The 22,500-nt window shown below is 38.2% G+C and overlaps 1 protein-coding gene across 10 annotated transcripts in view; it reads right to left on the bottom strand.

Moving 5' to 3' along the window:
• Positions 1-22,500, bottom strand: part of LOC136856597 (ligand of Numb protein X 2-like) — a 582,959-nt gene that overhangs the window by 159,011 nt on the left and 401,448 nt on the right. The window lies entirely within an intron of this gene.

Below are 22,500 nucleotides of genomic sequence, written 5' to 3'. Positions count from 1 at the left end.
TCTCTCTCCCCAGAGCTCCCTTTGTCCACCAAGTCAGTTTGGTGGGCGACAATTTTTCCCCGACCCCCTTTGGCGGCAGCGCTGGGAGACCGAAAAGCAATAAATAAGTGACAACAAGGAAACGGGAAAAGGAAAGAGAGAAAAACTGGACTGGGGAGAAGTTTGAACTGGTTTTTATTTTTCCTCTTTTTTTTTTTTTTTTTTTTTTTTTTTTTTTTGTCTTTCCCAGTCGGTTTCCAGGTGTTTGTAAAATGGTTTAATTTGTCCTGGGCTGGCTTTCTCTCTCTCTCTCTCTCTCTCTCTCTCTCTCTCTCTCTCTCTCTCTCTCTCTCTCTTTTAGATCTACAAAGTTTGGACTGGTTAGACTTTCAGATAAAGGGGTCACTGTCAACTCACTCTTGGGCTACACACACACACACACATATATATATATGTGTGTGTTTGTATTTGTATTCATATATATATATATATATATATATGTGTATATATATAAATTTTATATATATATACATATATCTAATCCTCTTCCACTTGCATTACTAGTCCCTATCCAACACCACAACTGCAACCCACCCAAGTCGATTAAGTACCAAGTCCCTCATTCCCTGTTGCTGTAAATAGCTATAAATACCCTACACATGTGTATGCTTGTATCTGAATTAACATTCAAGATGGTGAATGTGCATGATTGAAACACGTAACAACAAACATTAATTATTATTACAATTATTATTATTGTATTATTATTATTATTATTATTATTATTATTATTATTATTATTATTATTATTATTATTCTTCAGGAGATGAACCCTATTCATATGGAACAACCCCACCAAAGGGGCCATTAACTTGAAATTCAAGCTTCCCAAAACTATTGTGTTCACTGGCAAGAAGTAACAGGAGGTAAAGGGAAATACAGAAAGAATTGATGTTAAATCTAGACAAAATAGGAAAGGAAAGTAAAAACCACAAGGAAAGTAATAACCACAGGGCCTTCATTTAACCTTATAATCAACCAATCAATTTCTGCTTTCCCTCAGGTCTAAACTGTTCAGTACACTGACAGAAAGATTCCCATCCTCTACACTGATTTGGTCTTTGATTTTTGCTTAACTTTTTGTGAGGTCTTCATTCAATCTTACAATCAGCCAATCAATATGTGCTTTCCCTCAGGTCTAAATTGTTCAGCACACTGACAGAAAGATTCCCAACCTCTACACTGATTTTGTCTTTGATTTTTGCTTGATTTTCCGTGAGGGTTTCAACGTTTGCACCCATACGGATGTTTGTCGTCGCTTCAAAGACACACGTGGATGCAATTATGGAATATGAAGAGAAATGTCAGCATATTTTCGACGTGGGAGGGAGCTTTTTTTTTTTGGGGCTAATAAAGGTCATTCATAAGACAACTGGCAGATGGAACAAGTACCCTAATGATGAGACCAAAAGATGATGAGTAAACTTATTCATCACATTTCGTTCTCATATTCTGGGTTACAGTTACGCACAGGATAACAGAATAGAACACAAGAGTTTAGACCAAAGGCCAATCGCTGGGACCGGTGAGGTCATTCAGCGCTGAAACGGAAATTGACAGTGAAAAGGTTTGAGAGGTGTAACAGGAGGAAAACCTCAAAGCAGTTGCACTATGAATCGACTGTTAGGAGAGGGTGGAAAATAAGATGGAAGAAAGAGAATATGAACGGAGGTACAGTAAAAGGAACGAAAGGGGTTGCAGCAGCTAGGGGCCTAAGGAAGGGACGCTGCAAAGAACCTCAAGTAATGCCTACAGTGTACCGCACGAGGCGCACTGACGGCACTAACCCATGAGGGGGCCACGGGATACTGGTTCAGTACTTTGGAATGAAGTTACATGGCAAACAAAGGCATCACACACTATTTAAAGACCCTTCGTCATACGAAACCAAATTGGTTCAATAAAAGGAGTTAAATTGATAAATAAATAAAAAAATATATATAGGATGAAATATCACACGAGACATTGACACATCACCATCCTGACGCCCAAATGGATCCAACGAAGTTTAGGATGAAATGGCGTGGGAAATAAAGGACCATCATCGCGCGTCACTTAAATGGATTCAGTACATCACCCTGAAATAAAAACGTGTCCCCAAAACAATCTCACAAAACGGACACAGCTAATGGGACGTGGGCCTACCGCGTTCGATTGAAAAACAATTCATTAAAACTTCGGGTTGAACCGACAAAGGAAGACAGGCTCACCACTTGAAACAACCTCCCCCCCCCCCCAAAAAAAAAAAAAAACTTGTCCATTAAAACTTTATGTCCAAATGACAAAGGGGAAAGCGTTCCGTCACGCTGAAGCCAAAATCTGTCCATTAAAATTCAAGATTGTCAACTCAACCGTCCCTCGGAAGTTTTCGAGTAGCGCCAAGTGGAGGAGATCTGTTGTTTTTTCTCTCTTTTTCCTCCCGGGAAGGAAAAAAAATCCAATTAAACTTCGGCAGGAAATTGCTACTCAAAATGTGTGCGTTCCCTCTTTCGCTGTGATGACTCCTGTAGAAGCTGTAAAAGTTTTTGAACAGGAAAAAAATTGAGTACACACACACACACATCACACAACACTTATTCGTTTTTATTCCTATTTCAAGTGAGCATCATTTGTCTAAAAAAAAACTCTTGAAATTTTCTCAGCCACAACATTAAAAACTTTTTTTTACTTGGAATTACACACACACACACACACACCTCACATCTCTAGTCAGTTTTAATTTTCTGAAAAGAAAACTATTGTGCCGGCTTTGTCTGTACATTATACCTTGCAACACAGACCGAGAGAGAGAGAGAGAGAGAGAGAGAGAGAGAGAGAGAGAGAGAGAGAGAGAGAGAGAGAGAGAGAGAGAGAGAGAGAGAGAGAGAATTTTAAAAATTAAATAAAGACGCTTAACAATAATGCTCAACCCATCTCTGGAAGACTTTTTTATTTGGAGGAGAGAGAGAGAGAGAGAGAGAGAGAGAGAGAGAGAGAGAGAGAGAGAGAGAGAGAGAGAGAGAGAGAGTTTTAAAATTAAATAAAGAGCTTAACAATAATGCTCAACCCATCTCTGGAAAACTTTTTATTTAGAGAGAGAGAGAGAGAGAGAGAGAGAGAGAGAGAGAGAGAGAGAGTTTTTAAATATTAAATAAAAACGCTTAACAATAATGCTCAACCCATCTCTGGAAGACTTTTTTTTTTAGAGAGAGAGAGAGAGAGAGAGAGAGAGAGAGAGAGAGAGAGAGAGTTTTAAAAATTAAATAAAACGCTTAACAATAATGCTCAACCCATCTCTGGAAGACTTTTTTTATTTGAGAGAGAGAGAGAGAGAGAGAGAGAGAGAGAGAGAGAGAGAGAGAGAGTTTTTAAATATTAAAAAAACGTGCTTAACAATAATTCTCAACCCATCTCTGGAAGACTTTTTAGTTACCGAGAGAGAAGAGTCTGGGAGAACTCTGGAGCCTCAGAGAGAGAGAAAATAGAGTTTTAATCAGGCAAACAAACTCTGGGTCACCAGAAAATATCAGGCAAACAAAGGTTGGGGCAAAAAAGGAAACGCCATTTTACCTGGGCGACAGCTCACCGCCTTTAGTATCCTTAGAACTAACTGCAAATAAACAAAGTGTCTAATATTCTATTGGGAGGCAAAGAATCTTTAACTGCACACCCCCCCCCAAAACAACCTTCAACACGCCCAACCCCTTGTGTATAAGGACAGAATTCTGAAACGACAAAAATGGAAAAACAATGAAAGTAAAAATCGGCTCCAGATCCAGAAAGATCTCTCTCTCTCTCTCTCTCTCTTTACCAAGTCCACCCTCTCTTTCCTCCTCCCCTCTCCTCTCTCTCTCTCTCTCTCTCTCTCTCTCTCTCTCTTTTACCAAGGTCTACCCACTCTTTTTCTCCTCTCTCTCTCTCTCCCTCTCTCTCTTTTACAAAGTCCTACCCCCTCTTTTCCTCCTCTCTCTCTCTCTCTCTCTCTCTCTCTCTCTCTCTCTACCAAGTCCTACACACTCTTTTCCTCCTCTCTCTCTCTCTCTCTCTCCTCTCTCCCTACAAAGTAGTACACAATCTTTTCCTCCTCTCTCTCTCTCTCTACCAAGTCCTACCCTCTCTCTCTCTCTCTCTCTCTCTCTCTCTCTCTCTCTCTACCAAGTCCTAACCTCCCCCCTCTCTCTCTCTGTGTGCGTAGCCTTTTCCAAAGCCACTACAAATCTAGAAGGCTAGAGAGCCTAATGCCACAATCTCTGGCTCTAATCCCACCCAATCCCTCGGCATCCAATCCGATTTCAGGGAGGAATCCCACACTTTCCTGTGTCCTTCTTCCACTCGCACGCCTCCACGTTAACTGGATGGGTGTGCAAAAGCCATGGAAGAAGGGAAAGAAGGACGCGCAACACGGGAGGGGAACACGTGAGGGGAACACCGGAGGGTGAACACGAGAGGGGAACACCAGAGGGTGAAAACGGTAGGGGAACACCTGAGGGGAACACGAGAGGGTGAAAACGAGAGGGGAACACGGGAGGGGAACACGGTAGGGGAACACGGGAAGGGAACACGGGAGGGGAACACCAGAGGGGAACACCAGAGGGTGAACACGGTAGGGGAATACGAGAATGGAACACGGGAGGGGAACACGGTGAGAGGGGGGGGAAACAGAAGAGAGGGGAACACCGGAGGGGGAACATGGTAGGGGAACGAGAGAGAGAAACGGGGAGGAGCGGAGAAGGAAACACGGGAGGGGAACACAGGAAGGGAACAAGGGAGTGAAACACGAGAGGGGAACAAAGGAAAGGAATCACAGGAGGGAAACACGGGAGGGGAACACGAGAAGGGAACACGGGAAGGAAACACGAGAATGGAACACGGGAAGGAAACACGAGAATGGAACACGGGAAGGGAACACGGAGAGGGAAACACGGAGAGGGAAACACGGAGTGGGGGAACACGGAGAGGGGAACACGGAGTGAGGGAACACGGGAAGGGAACACGGAAAGGGCTGGTGGAATCCCCAAACAGAGCGAATTCGGTTTAGCCACCACAGAAATTCACACTCAACCTGTTCTTTTGGAAACACCGTGGATAAGTTGAGAGAGAGAGAGAGAGAGAGAGAGAGAGAGAGAGAGAGGAGAGAGTGAGAGAGAGAGAGAGAGAGAGAGAGAATTCTTCTCCTTCATACTCGCGCCACGTAAAATCGATATGAATTTACCTCATTTATCATTCACCTCATAAGAAATGGACTGCACAAATAATCTTCTCTGCTCAATAACCCCTAAATCATTTTCCTCTGCCGACAATAAATATCGTAAGTAAACGAAATAAATTATTCCCTAAAATATTTCAATATTTCACGCTTACTTAAAAGCAACGGCAAAAAAAAATTGATTCAAATAAAAAATAAATGATCAGTACCACAACCTCATTATGACAATTCCCTGAGCTACATAAATAACAAATGCAATAAATAATATATACGAAAACATTCCTACGATATAATTAAGAGAATATGAAAGGAGGTACAGTAAAAGGAACGAAAGGGGTTGCAGATAGGGGCCTGAGGAAGAAACGCTGCAAAGAACCTTAAGTAATGCCTACAGTGCACCTCATGAGGTGCACTGACGGCACTACCCCACTACGGTTGAATACCCAGTGATAAAATGGACGATAATCAAAACAATATTAAAGGCATCAAGATAATTAACGGGCTTTCATTCCCTGCCGCGAGTTCGGGTAAACACGTTCAATAATTCAAATAAAATAATTTCCGAGAAATTCCTTTCCAGTCATGTGTTTGCTCCCGGCGACAATCAACACCAAGATGAAGAAGAAGGAAGGAAAGAAATGAATTATTCCATCTTCCAATAATAATAATAATAATAATAATAATAATAATAATAATAATAATAATAATAATAATTCGTTAGTTAGCCACCAACGCCAAATGAACGAATTCCCTTCGCGCAAGGTCGGTTCTACCTTGTCTCTTGCCTCGGGAGGAGAGAGAGAGAGAGAGAGAGAGAGAGAGAGAGAGAGAGAGAGAGAGAGAAAAAATTGAAAAATCAAATAAAAACGTACAGCAATAATGCTCAACCCATCTCTGGAAGACTTTAATTTATTTATTTATTTTTTATTTATTTATTTATTTAGAGAGAGAGAGAGAGAGAGAGAGAGAGAGAGAGAGAGAGAGAGAGAGAGAGAGAGAGAGAGAGAGAGAGAGAGTCAACGGAAGGGGTGGGAGTGGATGGAAAAAGGGCTGGGGGAGGGGGGGGAGAGTGGGATAATGAGGCCCTATTTCCGAAAGACAGAAAGGAACTGGAATCGTAAACTCTACTTACCTTCAACATAAAACCCACTACTGCTGCTCTCTCTCTCTCTCTCTCTCTCTCTCTCTCTCTCTCTCTCTCTCTCTCTCTCTCTCTCCCCACGTAAAAAGTTGGAAGAACAGACATTGCCTATATATTTCTTCGTGAAAGTGGAAAGAGACTATAAAGCGGACGCAGAAAGCTTGCTTGCAGACATAAAAACCCGGATTTTTTTTCTTCCAATAACACCGGTTTGGATTACACCATTCGAAGCCTTCCCACGCGTTAGAAAAACCCGCGCTGACATAAGGCTACCTTATTTTCAGCCAACCAGCTACCAACATAACAACGAAATGATAATGATGGCAATTACATTTAATTACATTTATTCTTTGGAGAAGTAGGACTGCCGTTCATCTCTTCGTTGGCAATTCCATTTTTTTTTTCCTTTTCCTAGATTCGTTCGGGCCTATAATTGGGCGTTAGGTTACCCACTCTATAGGTATAAATATATACTTAAAATAAAACTAATTGCTGTTTATGCGACAAGCATACAAATATTCATACACACATATACATACTATATATATATATATATATATATATATATATATATATATATATATATATATATATATATATATATATATATATATATAGCCTAATTGTAATAGTCAGAGTTACCAGTCGATTACCTCTCTCTCTCTCTCTCTCTCTCTCTCTCTCTCTCTCTCTATATATATATATATATATATATATATATATATATATATATATAATATATATATATATACATAATGTGTGTGTAACTGAGTAGACTTCTGTACGAATAGATATTTTATATAAAAAAATCAAATTTCATTCCAGAAATGACTAAAAGATGTTGAATCTAATACACATCAAAATACAAATTTTATATCCCCCTTCTTTATAGAAAAAAAACAACAAAACTTTATCTTTATAGAGTAAATGAAAACTATAAATTATATATCCTCCTTTATAGAATAAAACAATAAAACTTAAAACATTGCCAATATCCTTTCTAAGAGAAAACGCAACACTTCAGATCTCGAAGAAAACGTTAACGAAGCAGAATCGAGAAGAGGGATGACTTTTATAAAAGTATCTTTCGACTGACAAGTGTTGTTTCTTCGCCATTAATTTTGTTATTTAATTTCTCTGTTTTTTTTATAATAACTTTTCTTTCTTCCTGATATAGATTGTATGGTTAGTCTCCATAACTCAGTGGCTCTCTCTCTCGGTTAATGAAAACAAAGAAGTACAAAGTTTCTTCGGCGCAGTCGAGTTTTATGTACAGCATACAGTGCTCTATGAGGCTTTCAGCCACGGCCCATGAAACTCAGCCGCGGTCCGGTGGTGGCCTATGTTGTAGGTACCTACAGCAATGCCAGAAGTACGATTATAGCTAACTTTAACCTTCAATAAAATAAAAACTACTGACGCTAGAGGGCTGCAATTTGGTACGTTTGATGACTGGGGGTGAACGATCAACATACCAATTTGCAGCCCTCTAGCCTCAGTAATTTTTAAGAACTGAGGGCGGACAGGATAAAGCACGGACGGACAGACACTTCTATTCCCAAGAAAAAATAACCCAACAAACATTTTCCCTTTGTTTAACCAAACAGTAACTACCCAGAGGGCTCAGGAACTGAGAAAAGTAATAATGATTCCTCTCAGGACACAAGTCTGCAAACGAATCTGGAATTCCAATTCTGTTTTCACGTCAGCCAAGAAAATTGGATTTTCTCTCTGGTTCACCGTTCAATCACATTAATGGAGTTCATATTATAGGTCTCGAAGTATGTACGTCAAGATATAGAGGCGATATCCTGCCTCTCTCTCTCTCTCTCTCTTTCTCTCTCTCTCTCTCTCTCTCTCTCTCTCACACACACACACACTCACACACAAACATTCACCGAAGTGTATAATCTTTTGTTTCTTACAAATTATTTAAGGATCTATTATATTTCTGTATTTTTGATATATTCAAAAAAGATAAACTCTACAAAACTGTCAAATATAAGTTGAAGTGGTTAATCAAATTCTTTCCCTCAAAAAACATTTCGGTCAAATTGAATTAAATTTAATTTTTATGGAGAATATTTCATAAAAAAAAGTCATACCTTTTCAAAATGTAATTTCACATTTATTAAAAATTGGCCGTGTTTTCATGCTGGGAGATTCAGCCCATTGGCATGCAGCGCGCGCGCGCGCGCGTGTGTGTGTGTGTGTGTTCTAGGGGGTTGGGGGTAGAGGGTGTCCAAATAAAGCCAAACTAGAGTTTATATAAAGGCTCTAAATGCGGTTACTGACGACGAGAGAAGAGGGGGGGGGGGAGAAAGCTGAAACACCTAATTTCCACCCACCACCCCCTACCATAACCGCCCCCCATGCAAACCCCCCACAACCCCCAACCTAAACATGTCCAGGACCCACTACAGCCTTGTTAACGAGGTGCAGGTGTTGCATGCTAACTACCCCGAGGTCCTTTGTATGGTAATTAAGTGGTAATTAAGTCATCAGCCCACCGGGGGTGTTAGTTAGCTCGGGGCGCTGTTCTTGCATTCTGTAAGTGTGCTTGCAGCTGATGCACCAAACATTAATGCCAACGAATGCCCCGGCCGAGTCAGACAATGGGCACGGAATGGCTTCGTAAGTCCCGCGATATTGGCCGTAACGAGTTCAGCCAATTCCGCTAAGCACTGCTTTCCAATGGGGCTGCCAGATGCGCAGGGATGAGTAGATTGTGTTCTTAACAGTTAAGAGTGTCCCCCCTAGCTGCTACAACCCCTTTCGTTCCTTTTACTGTACCTCCTTTCGTATTTTCTTTCTTCCATCTTACTTTCCTCAACCCTCTCCTGACAATTGATTTATAGTGCAACTCCTTTGAGGTTTTCCCCCTGTTACACCTTTCAAACCTTTTACTGTCAATTTCCGTTTCAGCGCTGAATGAGCTCATAGGTCCCAGCGGTTGGCCTTTGGCCTAAATTCTATATTTTATTCTGTCCTCAAGAGTGCTCAATAATATCCCTAACAGTTAAGGCTACACGATTAATTCGTATTTAATCTCTTCCGGAAAGTAAGAATAGAATAGGATGTAGAATTTAGGCCAAACGCCAAGTGCTGGTACCTATGAGGTCATTCAGCGCTGAAACGGAAATTGACAGTAAAAGGTTTGAAAGGTGTGAGGTGTGACAGCAGGAAAACCTCGCAGCCGCACTATGAACCAATTGTCAGGAAAGGGTTGAGGAAATTAACACGAAAGAAAGAGAATATGAAAGGAGGTACAGTAAAATGAACGAAAGGGGTTGCAGCAGCTAGGGCCCGAAGGAAGGAACGCTGCAAAGAACCCCAAGTAATGCCTACAGTGCACCGCATGAGGTGCACTGACGGCACAAACCCTCCCCCCCCTACGGGATCCGGAAAATAAGGAAGGCGGGGAGACTGAGATTAAGAGATGTCATTATGGAAAGGCCGTAATTCGATTTACTTACGGCATCAATACGGCCCCGGAATCATTCCCCGGGAATCATTCCCGCGGAATCCCATTTCGTGTGATGAAATTGGTCCCCTCAGCGACCTTAATAAGGCATCCAATTGCCAGGACGAGAGAATGTGATCTGATTACGAAATTTTGGGAAGTATTTCCCAACAGACACAATCACTCTCCCGGAAAAAAAAAATTACAAAAAACAAAAAGACGGAATATTTTAGATAGTCTTTGTGGTCCATATTTCTATCAGAGATGTCAGGTTTAAAAAGAATAATCAATACTCGGCAGAATTTTTTATTTTAATTTTTATTATATTTTTTTTTTTTATTTCTTACTGATCTTCAGATTAAGTGCTATGATTTGATTTGAAATCAGAAATCATAGAATAATTCGTAACGGTGCTTTCTGAAACGAGAGAGAGAGAGAGAGAGAGAGAGAGAGAGAGAGAGAGAGAGAGAGAGAGAGAGAGAGAGAGAAAATTTTGCTGAATTTAGAAGACGAGGTTGACAATAAGCGATGCTTATTTCATTATTATTATTATTATATTATTCAGAAGATGAACCCTAATCATATGGAACAAGCCCACCACAGGGCCACTGACTTGAAATTCAAGCTTCCAAAGAATATTATGGTGTTTATTAGAAAGAAATAAGAGAAGGTAAAGGGAAATGCAGAAAGAAGAGATCCCACTTATTAAAAAAGAAAAATAAAACAATAAATCAATAAATAGATATAATAATATATAAAATTTTATAAATAAAAAACTTTGAATCACAACCGTCACAGCAATACTCGGCAGTTCACTTACTCCCCAACCGACCTTCCAAACTTTAACTTACACTATTACACCATCAACAAACTCTCGCCCCCCCTCCCCAAAAACTATAAACCCCCAACCCCAACCCCACTCGGAAATTAAAACCCTTTTCGCCGTCACCAAAGCGAAATGAAATACGCAGCACGTGTAGATGATTCTCACAATTCATTTAATAATAATATTTCATTTCTCTCGAACACGGGCACACATATTTAAATATATATTTATATATATACAGACATATTATACAAATATATATACATATACACATATACAGTATACATATATATACAAATATATATACATATACATATATATACATATGTATATGTTTGATAACTGGCGATGATATGATTGATAACTGCTACTTCACTTAGACAAGTAAAGAAAATAACAATAAAATTTTAACTCAGTCTTAAGAATAATTGCCCACCGTCCATCAAAGGAAAATCTCGGAATGGGATTCATCAGAATTCTGACACTGGCGCCGGCCAATAAATGCACAGGGCAGATAACGTGACGCGGGCAGAATGGAAGAAGAAGAAGAAGAAGAAGAAGAAGAAGAAGAAGAAGAAGAAGAAGAAGAAGAAGAAGAAGAAGATGCATTCCAGATAGACTTCTCTATTGCCTACTGTCGATCCTCGGTCATTTTCGGAGAGGAGAAATTGAGTCGTGTTTTCATTTTCTTATTTTTCTTTTAATATTTTCTATATTTTATCAAATACATTTCGCTATTTTGTGTAAATGTTGATAAAGGGGTAATTTTATTATCTTTGATGTTTGGAAAATTCATTTACTGTCCATTCGAATTACAGAATGTTTGTAAGTCTCTCTCTCTCTCTCTCTCTCTCTCTCTCTCTCTCTCTCTCTCTCTCTCTCTCTCTGTACGGCATGTTTGTTAATCTCTCTCTCTCTCTCTCTCTCTCTCTCTCTCTCTCTCTTCTCTCTCTCTCTCGCTAAATACGGCATGCTTATTAGCCTTATCGTCTCTCTCTCTCTGTCTCTCTCTCGAAATACGGCTTGTCTCCTCTCTCTCTCTCTCTCTCTCTCTCTCTCTCTCTCTCTCTCTCTCTCTCTCTCTCTCTCCTGAGGATCTATCGTCACTGTGAACGCAGTTATTAAACCAGCTAATTCACTGAAACCTGGAGTGACTGAAATTCCATGCCACTTCCTGACGATGCTTGAGTCTTGTCGGAACGGAGTTCAAAGCTGATTCTGCTGTGGAGTGGATTGACTCCGAACTCTGAGTGTGTTCAGGCGATAATTAATTAACAGTGAGTTATCTGGACTCATAATCACGTGGGTCAATGCCACCAAAGATATTTTTCTTCTATTTCATGTATTCATCATCATCACCATCATCATCATCTTATTTTCCAACGGCTGCTGACGCAAAGGGCATCCTTCAAATACTCCGCCACTCATGAAATATGACTTATGTCAAAGACCAAGCGATGGGACCTATGAGGGCATTCGGCGCTGAAAGGGAAACTACAGTAGAAAGGTTTGAAAGGCGTAACAGGAGGAAAACCTCGCAGTTTGCACCATGAAATGATTGTTAGGGTAAGATGGAAGAAAGAGAATATGAACGGAGGTAAAGTCAAAGGAATGAAAGGGGTTACAGTTAAGGGCCTCAGAAGAGGACATTGCAAAGATCTTAAGTAATGCCTACAGTGCACCGCAGGAGGCGCACGGACGGCACTAACCCCCTACGGAGAAATTCCACCACTAATGACTTTCTTGGGGTTTTCCTTACTGCTTGTCTCCTCTCATACATTAGTTGTGACGCCAGATAACCCTCAATTAATCAATCAATCCTCTCATACATAAAAACATAAACAATCATAAACACACTAACAAAAGAAAAACAAAAACAATACTAATAGCTACGGAGCGAAAGATCCCTCTCTCTCTCTCTCTCTCTCTCTCTCTCTCTCTCTCTCTCTTTGTGCGAACTTCGAAGGCGGCGAAAATCCTGAAGTCGTCGAAGAGAAAGCGAACTCCGCGAATAAAAAAGCGAAAAAGACGTAAGGGGGAATATTCCAAATAATATCCGGAATATTCCAAATAAAATCCGGAATATTCCAAATAAAAGCCCGAAGTCGTGAAGAATATATTCCGAAGTTTAATCACAGCTGCAGCAGCAGCGGCGGCACAGCTGGAGTTGCCTGTCACAGGGATTCAATGGGGGAGAGAGAGAGAGAGAGAGAGAGAGAGAGAGAGAGAGAGAGAGAGAGAGAGAGAGAGAGAGCGCAATTCTTTTGCAATTCAGTTTATTCTGAGAGGCGACATGTCTCTGTATATCTTTTCAAAAGGGAGGGATTCCCTCCTACCCCTCCAAGCACCCTCCCTCCCTCCCCCCACCAGCCACGCCTGAAGGAATATCATGGGAAAGTGATTCTCTGCTCAGATCTCCTTTTATTTACTGGTTCTTGAGGGGGCGAGTTCGTCATTCACTGCTATATCAATTATGGTCTTAAATACGATTTCATTGTTGAGTATTCTACCGAAGTGAATAAGATTAAGTGACGAAGATGCCTAATATATATATATATATATATATATATATATATATATATATATATATATATATATATATATATATATATATATATAAACATACATATATATATAATATATATATATATATACATGTCTATATATGACGTACGTGTCTGTATGACCTTACATACGTTACCAACACATGATCGACAGGGTGTTAGAAAAATACCAAAATGACAAGAGAAGAAGAGAGAAACGTGCAAAAAAAAAAAGGGGGGGATGGAAGAGAAAGGTCATGAATAAAAATTCCTCCGGGAGAAAAGCTGAAAAACATGGAATATAAACAGAGAAGAAAGATCAGGAATTTAGAAGAATTCCCTTTTCAGGAGAGAGAGAGAGAGAGAGAGAGAGAGAGAGAGAGAGAGAGAGAGAGAGAGAGAGAGAGAGAGAGAGAGAGGATAAAATTCCAACACCTTCTCAAATTCCAACACATTCTCATCACTTTAAGCGTCCACGCAAGAGTCAGGTTAAATTGTGAAATGATGTGTAAGAACTTCAGAAAACAAATTTGAATATTAGAGGCGGGTTCTTTGTAAAATAAAAAAAAATGATGTTAGTTACTTCAAAATCTGAAAATTTGATGGGCAAGAAAATGGACTATATATATATACTATATATATATATATATATATATATATATATATATATATATATATATATATATATATTATATATTTATAATGTATATATGTCAGTATGTGTTACTGTGTACACAACTCTCTCTCTCTCTCTTAAAAATACATAATATATACTGTATATAATTATGTATATTTACACTCAAACGTTTGTTTGTGTGTGCGTGTGTGTTTGTGTGTGTGCGCGCGCGCACATACAGAACAAATATGATTTACCGAATTAATTCGTACTATCTATGGTCAGAAGATAGGAACTTAAAATAAGAATATTTTCTTAAATAATTTGAACCGATAAAAGATAAAAGCTCTTATATATTTAATAAAACTCTATATATATTCAATACTTTCAGAAAATAATATATATAGATATATATTATCACAAGACAAGAGCTTCACAAGTCATAATCATCTTAATAAGCATTACACGATCTTAAAAAAAAAAAAAAAGGAATTGTCAAGAAACACGCTGAGCAAAATTACGACACCTGAAAATTGGGAGATCGACTCAATGGAGCGAAAACATTCCGCTAAAACGGAGACGCCTGAAAAAAAAAAAATCCTAGGAGACCCCAAAAATGTATAAAAAAATATTCCTGAGACGCTAAAAAATTTTTTTAATTCTTCAGAGATTGCGAAAAAAAAAAAAAAAAAAAAATCTCAAGACGGCTGAAAAAAATATTTAAAAATTCCTAGAGACGTCAAAAAAAAAAAATCCTCAGAGACGACGAAAAAAATATTATATAAAAATTCCTCAGAGACGGCGAAAAAAATATAAACAAATTTCCTCAGACGCGGCGAAAAAATATATAATAAATTCCTCAGAGACGCCAAAAACAATATTCTTCAGGGACGCCAAAAAAATATAAAAAAAATTCCTCAGAGACGCAAAAAAAAAAAAATTCCTGAGACGGAGAAAAAAATATAAAAAGAATTCCTCAGAGACGCAAAAAAAAAAAAAATAGAAATTCCTCACAGACGGCGAAAAAAAGCCTCAGCGTCGCCGAAAAAAAATCTTCTGAGACAAAAAAAAAAATCCTCAGCGGCGCCACAAAAATCTTCAGAAACACAAAAAAAAATCTTCACAGACTTAAAACAATACAAAAAAAAAAAAGATCCTTAGCGACGCCAAAAAAATCTTCAGAGACTTAAAAAAAAAATCTGAGACACGCAAAAAAAGAAAAAAAAAATTCGAAAAAAATCCTCCGGTTGGAAAAAAATTTCATTAGCGTACAAGTCTTCATCAAGACTCAGCGCAAATTGCCATTCTAAATTACCACCTGGGTTTCATTATAGAATCTGATTCGGATAATACCAAGCCACTCGCGCCCGTTCGGTCGAAAACCCCAGAAATATCCGCATAATCACGACCGTTTCAACCCGGCTTACGAATCCAGTTCGTAATTGAAACGAAATTCACGAAGCTTGCATTAAGTATAAAAAAAAAAAAAAAAAAAAGGAGCCGATGAAAAGACGTGACTGGGTTTAAGGCTACTTTTATATAATTATTTATTTTTTTTTGTTACTTCTGAACTTCGTGTTACGTAATCTGTTAAAAGCCGAATAATGTTTCTCTCGTCGGCGCTTTAGCCGAGACGCTGATCTAATTTGAAGGTAAGCATCTTCTATTTACCTTTTTTTTTTTTTTTTTTTAGAAATCCCTTTAGGGAGTTTTGGAGGAGACGAATTTCATTGTAGAACCAGGAGAAGGGGTGCTGGGACCCAGGAGAAGGGGTATATATACATATACTGTATGTGTATGTATATAATATACATACATATACATACATACATAAACTTATTATCCTTCACCCTACGACGACATCATCATCAATATCACAGACTTCACCACTCATCGCTAAACCCCCTCTCATTAAGAACATTATCTTTCATCTTGTCGGCGAAGTTAATTTTTCATTCCATCAGATCATCATTTTTCACTAAGACAAACTAGCGTCTTCCCCCCCCCCCTCATCCCACACCAAAACCTCCACCATCCCTCCCCCAGGGGATAATGGAGTTGCCTTCCGTGAGAAGGTACGCAATCCATTGGGTAATTTGTCGGGTATTAAAAATGAAAATACGGATGTCAAGATATATATGTATATGTATATACACATACTATATATATACACATATATATACACATGAATGCAAATATTCATACATGCATCTACCTGTCTATGTATATATTTATCTATTTATTTATCTATCTATCTCTCTCTCTCTCTATCTATCTATCTATCTATATCTATATATATGTGTATAATATACGTATATATACGTATATATACATATACATATATATACATATATTATTATTATTATTATTATTATTATTATTATTATTATTCAGAAGATGAAAAACCCCATTCATATGGAACAAGCCCACAAAGGGCCACTGACTTGAAATTCTTGAAACTTTCAAAAGAATATCAAGGTGTTCATTCGAAAGAAGTAACAGAAGACAAAAGAAATACAGAAAGATGAGACCAGCAATTACAAAAACAGACAAACTAACAAATCAAAAAATAAATAAAAATGTAAGGAAAATATTAAAATACAAATTGAGCTTCTCAAACTAACAAACTAAAAAACAAGTAAAAACGTAACTAAAATATTAAAATACAAACCGAACTCCTGAAGTTCCAACAGGGCTGGGGAGAGGTCGACGGGAGCATAAAGGAAGCAACCGACTGCAAGCGGATGAAAGCACACGCAAGCAAGCAGATGCAGAATCCTCCCACATCCCGTTGCTCAGAAGTCTCTCTCTCCTTCCTGCAAGTTCTTGCGGAGACATAACAGACGAGGAAGAGTGTATGAAACGTTTATTCGACTTCTTCCCCGATAGACTCGAAAGTATCTATTGGTGATGGAATGGAATATAAAATTTTGACCAAAAAGGGCAAGCGCTTGGACCTATGAGGTCATTCGGCACTGAAACGGAAATTGACGGTAAAATGGTTCTAAATGCGTAACAGGAGGAAAACCTCCAAGCAGTTGCACTATGAAACAATTGTTAGAGAGGGTGGAAAGCGAGACGGAAGAAGGAGGTCATATGAACGGAGGTACAGTAAAAGGAATAACGATACTCTTCGGTGGGCTTGTTCCATATGAATGGGGTTCATCTTCTGAATAATAATAATAATAATAATAATAATAATAATAATAATAATAATAATAATAATAATAATAATAATAATAATAATAATTGGTATAAAAACAGAATAAAAAACGTGAAGGAACGTAAGCGAACGTGCAAGACAGATAGCAAGAAAGGCGTTCACAAGCGGAAACACACGAATGAAAAACTGCCACGCCTGCCGTTCCTTGCAATGGCGCCTTTAAAGTCTCCTCTGCTTGAGATGAAAAAAAAAAAACTTTCCTTTACACCCTTTTGGACCAGCTGACTTGGAAATATTTCCCTCCGTTTATTCTCCTCCTCGGTTGGGCAAACAGTCTAAACTACTGCGTGAGATGTGTTATCTTGTGAAAGTGCAATAAAAATTTGCTTTGTACTTTCGTCTCGGTAAAATTAATGCCTGAGATAACGCTGGCGCATATAAAAGATATGAAATGGCTGCGTAGTGTATAATATTATTTCATCTGAAGTCTCAATTATTGCATGAGATGTGTTATCTCGTAAAAGAGCGATAAAAATTTGCTTTGTGCTTTCGTCTGAGTAAAAATAGAGTCTGGGATATAATGCTGACAGGTATACAAGAAATACAATGACTTCGCAGTATATAATGACATTTCACCAAATCTTGACGTAAAATAAAAAAAATTTGAAGATGAAAAAAAAAGATGGTTCGTAATTTTTTGAAAAGTTAACCTAAAATAAAATATAAACATATTGCGTAGTATATGATGTAATTACATCAAATCTTGACGTAAAAGAAACAAAAATTTGAAGACTGAAAAAGACATGGTCGTATTTTTTTTAATGTTAACATGGGAAAGAAAACTATAAACATGAAAAAACAAACACACAATCGCACTATATCTATGAAACACGACAATCTGCTAGATCACATACATACATATTATCAAAAAGTACATGAATAATCTAACTGATGTTTTTAATGCATTTCATTTGAGTATGCACAGAGCAAAGACACTGAAAAAAAGACACTGAGAATAAGAAAAAACTAATGCATTCGTGATAAAAAAAATTGGTTCAATTTACACATTTCATACCTGTGTTTGTGTCTGGAGAGAGAGAGAGAGAGAGAGAGAGAGAGAGAGAGAGAGAGAGAGAGAGAGAGAGAGAGAAGAGGAAACTTTCCTCCAAAAATCCCTTCCCTTCTTTCAGCCACCATCTCTCTCTCTCTCTCTCTCTCTCTCTCTCTCTCTCTCTCTCTCTCTCTCTCTCTCTCTCTCTCTCTCTCTCTCTCTCTCTCCCTCCTTCTCAAGAAGGGGAAAATTCTTATCTTTGCTTCACGAGACTCATAAATAATAGCTCATTCACGACTCCTCAATTATGATATGGAAATTTCCATTCGGGAGCGAAAACGGAGGCGTGAAATATCCGTTCAGGAACGAAGAAGAAGAAGAAGAAGAAGAAGAAGAAGAAGAAGAAGAAGAAATCTTAATGCAAGAATAATATTAACAATACTTCCTCCTTGGCGAAAATGGTAATAGTATCATCATCACCAAAAAAAGGGAATAATTTCAATAAATATATAATAAAGCCTTTCATTTATTTCTTTACCTTTAGTTTTCTGTAAAAGAAAACTATTATGCCGGCATTGTCTGTTTGTCCGCACTTTTTCTGTCCGCCCTCAGATCTTAAAAACAACTGAGGCTAGAGGGCTGCAAATTAGGATGTTGATCATCCAGCCTCCAATCATCCAACATACCAAATTACAGCCCTCTAGCCTCAGAAGTTTTTATTTTATTTAAGGTTAAAGTTAGCCATAATCGTGCTTCTGGCAACGATATAGGACAGGCCACCACCGGGCCATGGCTAAAGTGTCATGGGCCACGGCTCATACAGCACTATACCGAGACCACCGAAAGATAGATCTATTTTCGGCGGCCTTGATTAAACGCTGTAACGGCTGTACAGAAAACTCGATTGCGCCGAAGAAACTTCGGCGCATTTTTCACTTGTTTACTTTCGTCGTCCCCCAACAATTTCTAAATAACAAAGGTTTTTCTATACTTTTATTTTCATCGTTCTCCAACAATTCCTTCATAATGGCTGTCTTCCTCCAACACACCCCTTCGCCTCAAATCTCCATCACTTCTTGGAGGTAGTTTCTCCACACAACAATTTTCAATAGGTTGGAGAATCCCCCTCTTAAGGGCTTCCTCTAAAGAGAGGCCACTGTCCATGAAAGATTTTTCACGATATTTCATAAAAATCATTCTTAAAAAATACTGAGAGAGAGAGAGAGAGAGAGAGAGAGAGAGAGAGAGAGAGAGAGAGAGAGAGAGAGAGAGAGAGAGAGAGAGAGAGAGAGGTTCTTAAATTCAAAGATGACAACAGATAGAGAGGGAAAGACCCAGTGGGATTGACCTTATGTTGAGTATGAGAGAGAGTATGTACTTATGAGGTATTATGTATTAACGTTTCTTTGTATGTATATTAAATGATGACAATATTTATTTTTGGATGTAAGTAAAATACCCAGTGGTATTATGATGTAATGTTTCTTTGTATGTATATATGCATGTATGTATGTAATATTTATATTTGCATATATATATGTATGTATGGTATTATGTATGTATGTATGTATTATGTATGTATGTATGTATGTATACGGATATATACGATTTAGGCTATAGCGATAAGCCCAAATCACTGGATAACCTCTAAACACCTTGTGAGACCGAGTTGTTTGATATCGACTTTACGAGTACGGAAAAAAACCAGCAATACAAAATCTAGTATCTTTCAGCCTTCCGGGAGCACCATCTGAAGATGTACCGGCAAAACTACAGAAAAGAGGGACCTCGGGATTAAGGAGAAAGCAAGGACGAAGATAGACGCTAAGAAAGGCATTAGGATAAAAGATATACCTAAGGATCTTAAGATCTTATTCAATATTTACAATACAGACGCACTGCGACAATAAAAACAAGGTCTTTTTTTTTTTTTAAAGAATCACAATCTCGTATCGTTAAGCTTCAAGGGTTTATTCGCGACATAAAAATACAATGAACGTTTCATTACTCTTTTATACGAAATAAAAGAGCAGTTTTCTCAACAGATGGGTAAATAAAAGCGTAGCAAACTCGAGTTCCTTTTATTTTCTCTCAGAGATTGGAATTCTTTGTTCCACGTGTTCCAAGGGCACGCTGCCTATTTTCCTTTTAATTAAAAGACGGGGTTCTTATCGCTTAGAATAGAATATAGAATTTACGCCAAAGGCAAAGCTCTGGGACCTACGAGGTCATTCAGCGCTGATGAGGAAATGGAGACTAGTTAGGTTTGAAAGGCGTAACGGGAGGAAAACTTCTCAGTTGCACTATGAAACAATTTTAGGAGAGGGATGAAAGCAAGATGGAAGAAGGAGAATTCGAACGGAGGTACAGTAAAAGGAATGAAAGGGGTTGCAGCTAGGAGCCGAATGGACGCCGCAAAGAATCTTAAGTAATGCCTACAGTGCACCACACGCTACTCTCCTAGTAGAGTTATCAATAACGGACATATATCCATGTTATCATCATCAGAATTAGATAATACTACTGGTGATCAGTGTGCCAGAATTATTAAAATAATATCACTGATAACGAATAGAATATCGCCGTAAAAGGAAGTATTTCCCACACAGTCAAGTTCAGAGAATAATAGTTTCGCTCCAATCGCGAAAAAAAAAAAAAAAATAAAAGTTGTTCACGGCGCATTGGAAAACGCAAAAAAAAAAAAAAAAAAAAATAAAAAACCCATAAACGAAAGCACCGACTGCTTTCAAATCCAATGGAAATAACTCTTCGGAAGCACCAGACCGTGAAAAATACTCCGTTTGATATGATAAAGAGAAATGTCCATCAACAATGACGGGGCCATTACTGGGTACCAAAGGCAATCGTCAGTTCTTTTTTTTTTTATTCCCTGGGGGGAGAATATTCAAGATCCTTTTTTTCCCGAAACGCGTCAAATGCACAGCATCCGACGTGGTCTGGAAAGTGAGAGATATATATATATATAATCCTTTCAGAGCGCTGGAAGAAGAATTCTCTCTCTCTCTCTCTCTCTCTCTTGTTATATAAATACATACATGATTGCATACATACTGTAGTACATATACTCGTATATATATATATATATATATATATATATATATATATATATATATATATATATATATATATATATATATATATATATATATATATATATATATATATATATATATATATATATATATATATATATATATATATATATATATATATATATATATATATATATATATATATATATATATATATATATATATGTGTGTGTGTGTGTGTATATATATATATTTATATATATATATATATATATATATATATATATATATATATAATTTATATATATATGTATATATATATGTATATGTATATATGTGTCTCTGTGTATGCATGGAGTACTGCACGACATCTCTGCCGTGAACATAAATATGTAAAATGCATGCATTGCATTCCAACCAACATTCCACCACCAGGGGCCACTTAGCAAGCACAGAAAACGCACGACCAGGAAAAGCAAACGAACTGAGACCCTCCAATGATAATCCTGACTGCGGCGATTTGGGGAGGACCAATTGCTGTCAATCATTCACCGGTTAAACCGCGGCATTTGCTGTTGAATAATCTGAATGGCGTTTAAGCGCTCCAAATGGACATTGCGTCAACCTGTCCTCCGTCCCCCAAAAAATGGAAATATTTCATTTTACATCAGGATGAGAGAGGCATCGGTAAAAGGAACGAAGGGGGTTGCAGCTAGGGGCGAAGGCACGCTGCAAAGAACCTTAAGTAACGCCTACAGTGCACCGCATGAGGTTCACTGACGGCACTAACCCCCTACGGGACTGTCTTCAGTTTTACCCGTTTCTAGACGGGGTCGCCGTTTCTTATCAGCCTTCTTCACCTCCCACCTCTGCCCAATGCAACCTGACTTCTTCAAGCTTTCTCCCGCATGTCATTTGTTATTTTATCCTTCCATCTTATCTTTTTATTAGCCTTCCCCTCCTTCTCCCTCCATCCTCCACCTCCACACTCTTCATAACCCTTTTACACATGTGATCTTCTATCCGCATGACATGACCAAACCACCTTAGTAGTCTTCTTTTCGGTGGTCTTGATAATACACTGCAGCGGCTGTACAGAAAACTCGACCACGCCGAAGAAACTTCGGAGCATTTTTTACTTGTTTCATTTACATTACAAAATCAAGGTCAACATTTGTCGCTTGATTTTCACGGGAATGTTTGATCAGAGGAAGTCGGTACACAACGACTCAACGGCAACGAGATATTCTATCATACAGTCAACAATTTCAATAAAATGGCAACAGTAATTAACAGACAGTTAATTGCATTTATTGACTCGCCGCAGGCCACGGCTCTGAAATTTAATCCAAGGAGAAAAAATCAACGGTTACCGGATGCCATCAAATTATTTTGGAATGTACAGGAGCTGAAACATTAT

This window comes from Macrobrachium rosenbergii, chromosome 36, assembly GCF_040412425.1.
Source record: "Macrobrachium rosenbergii isolate ZJJX-2024 chromosome 36, ASM4041242v1, whole genome shotgun sequence".
Classification (NCBI taxonomy): domain Eukaryota; kingdom Metazoa; phylum Arthropoda; class Malacostraca; order Decapoda; family Palaemonidae; genus Macrobrachium; species Macrobrachium rosenbergii.
Note: the sequence above shows the minus strand (reverse complement) of the source record. Positions and strands in the feature narration are given on the sequence as shown.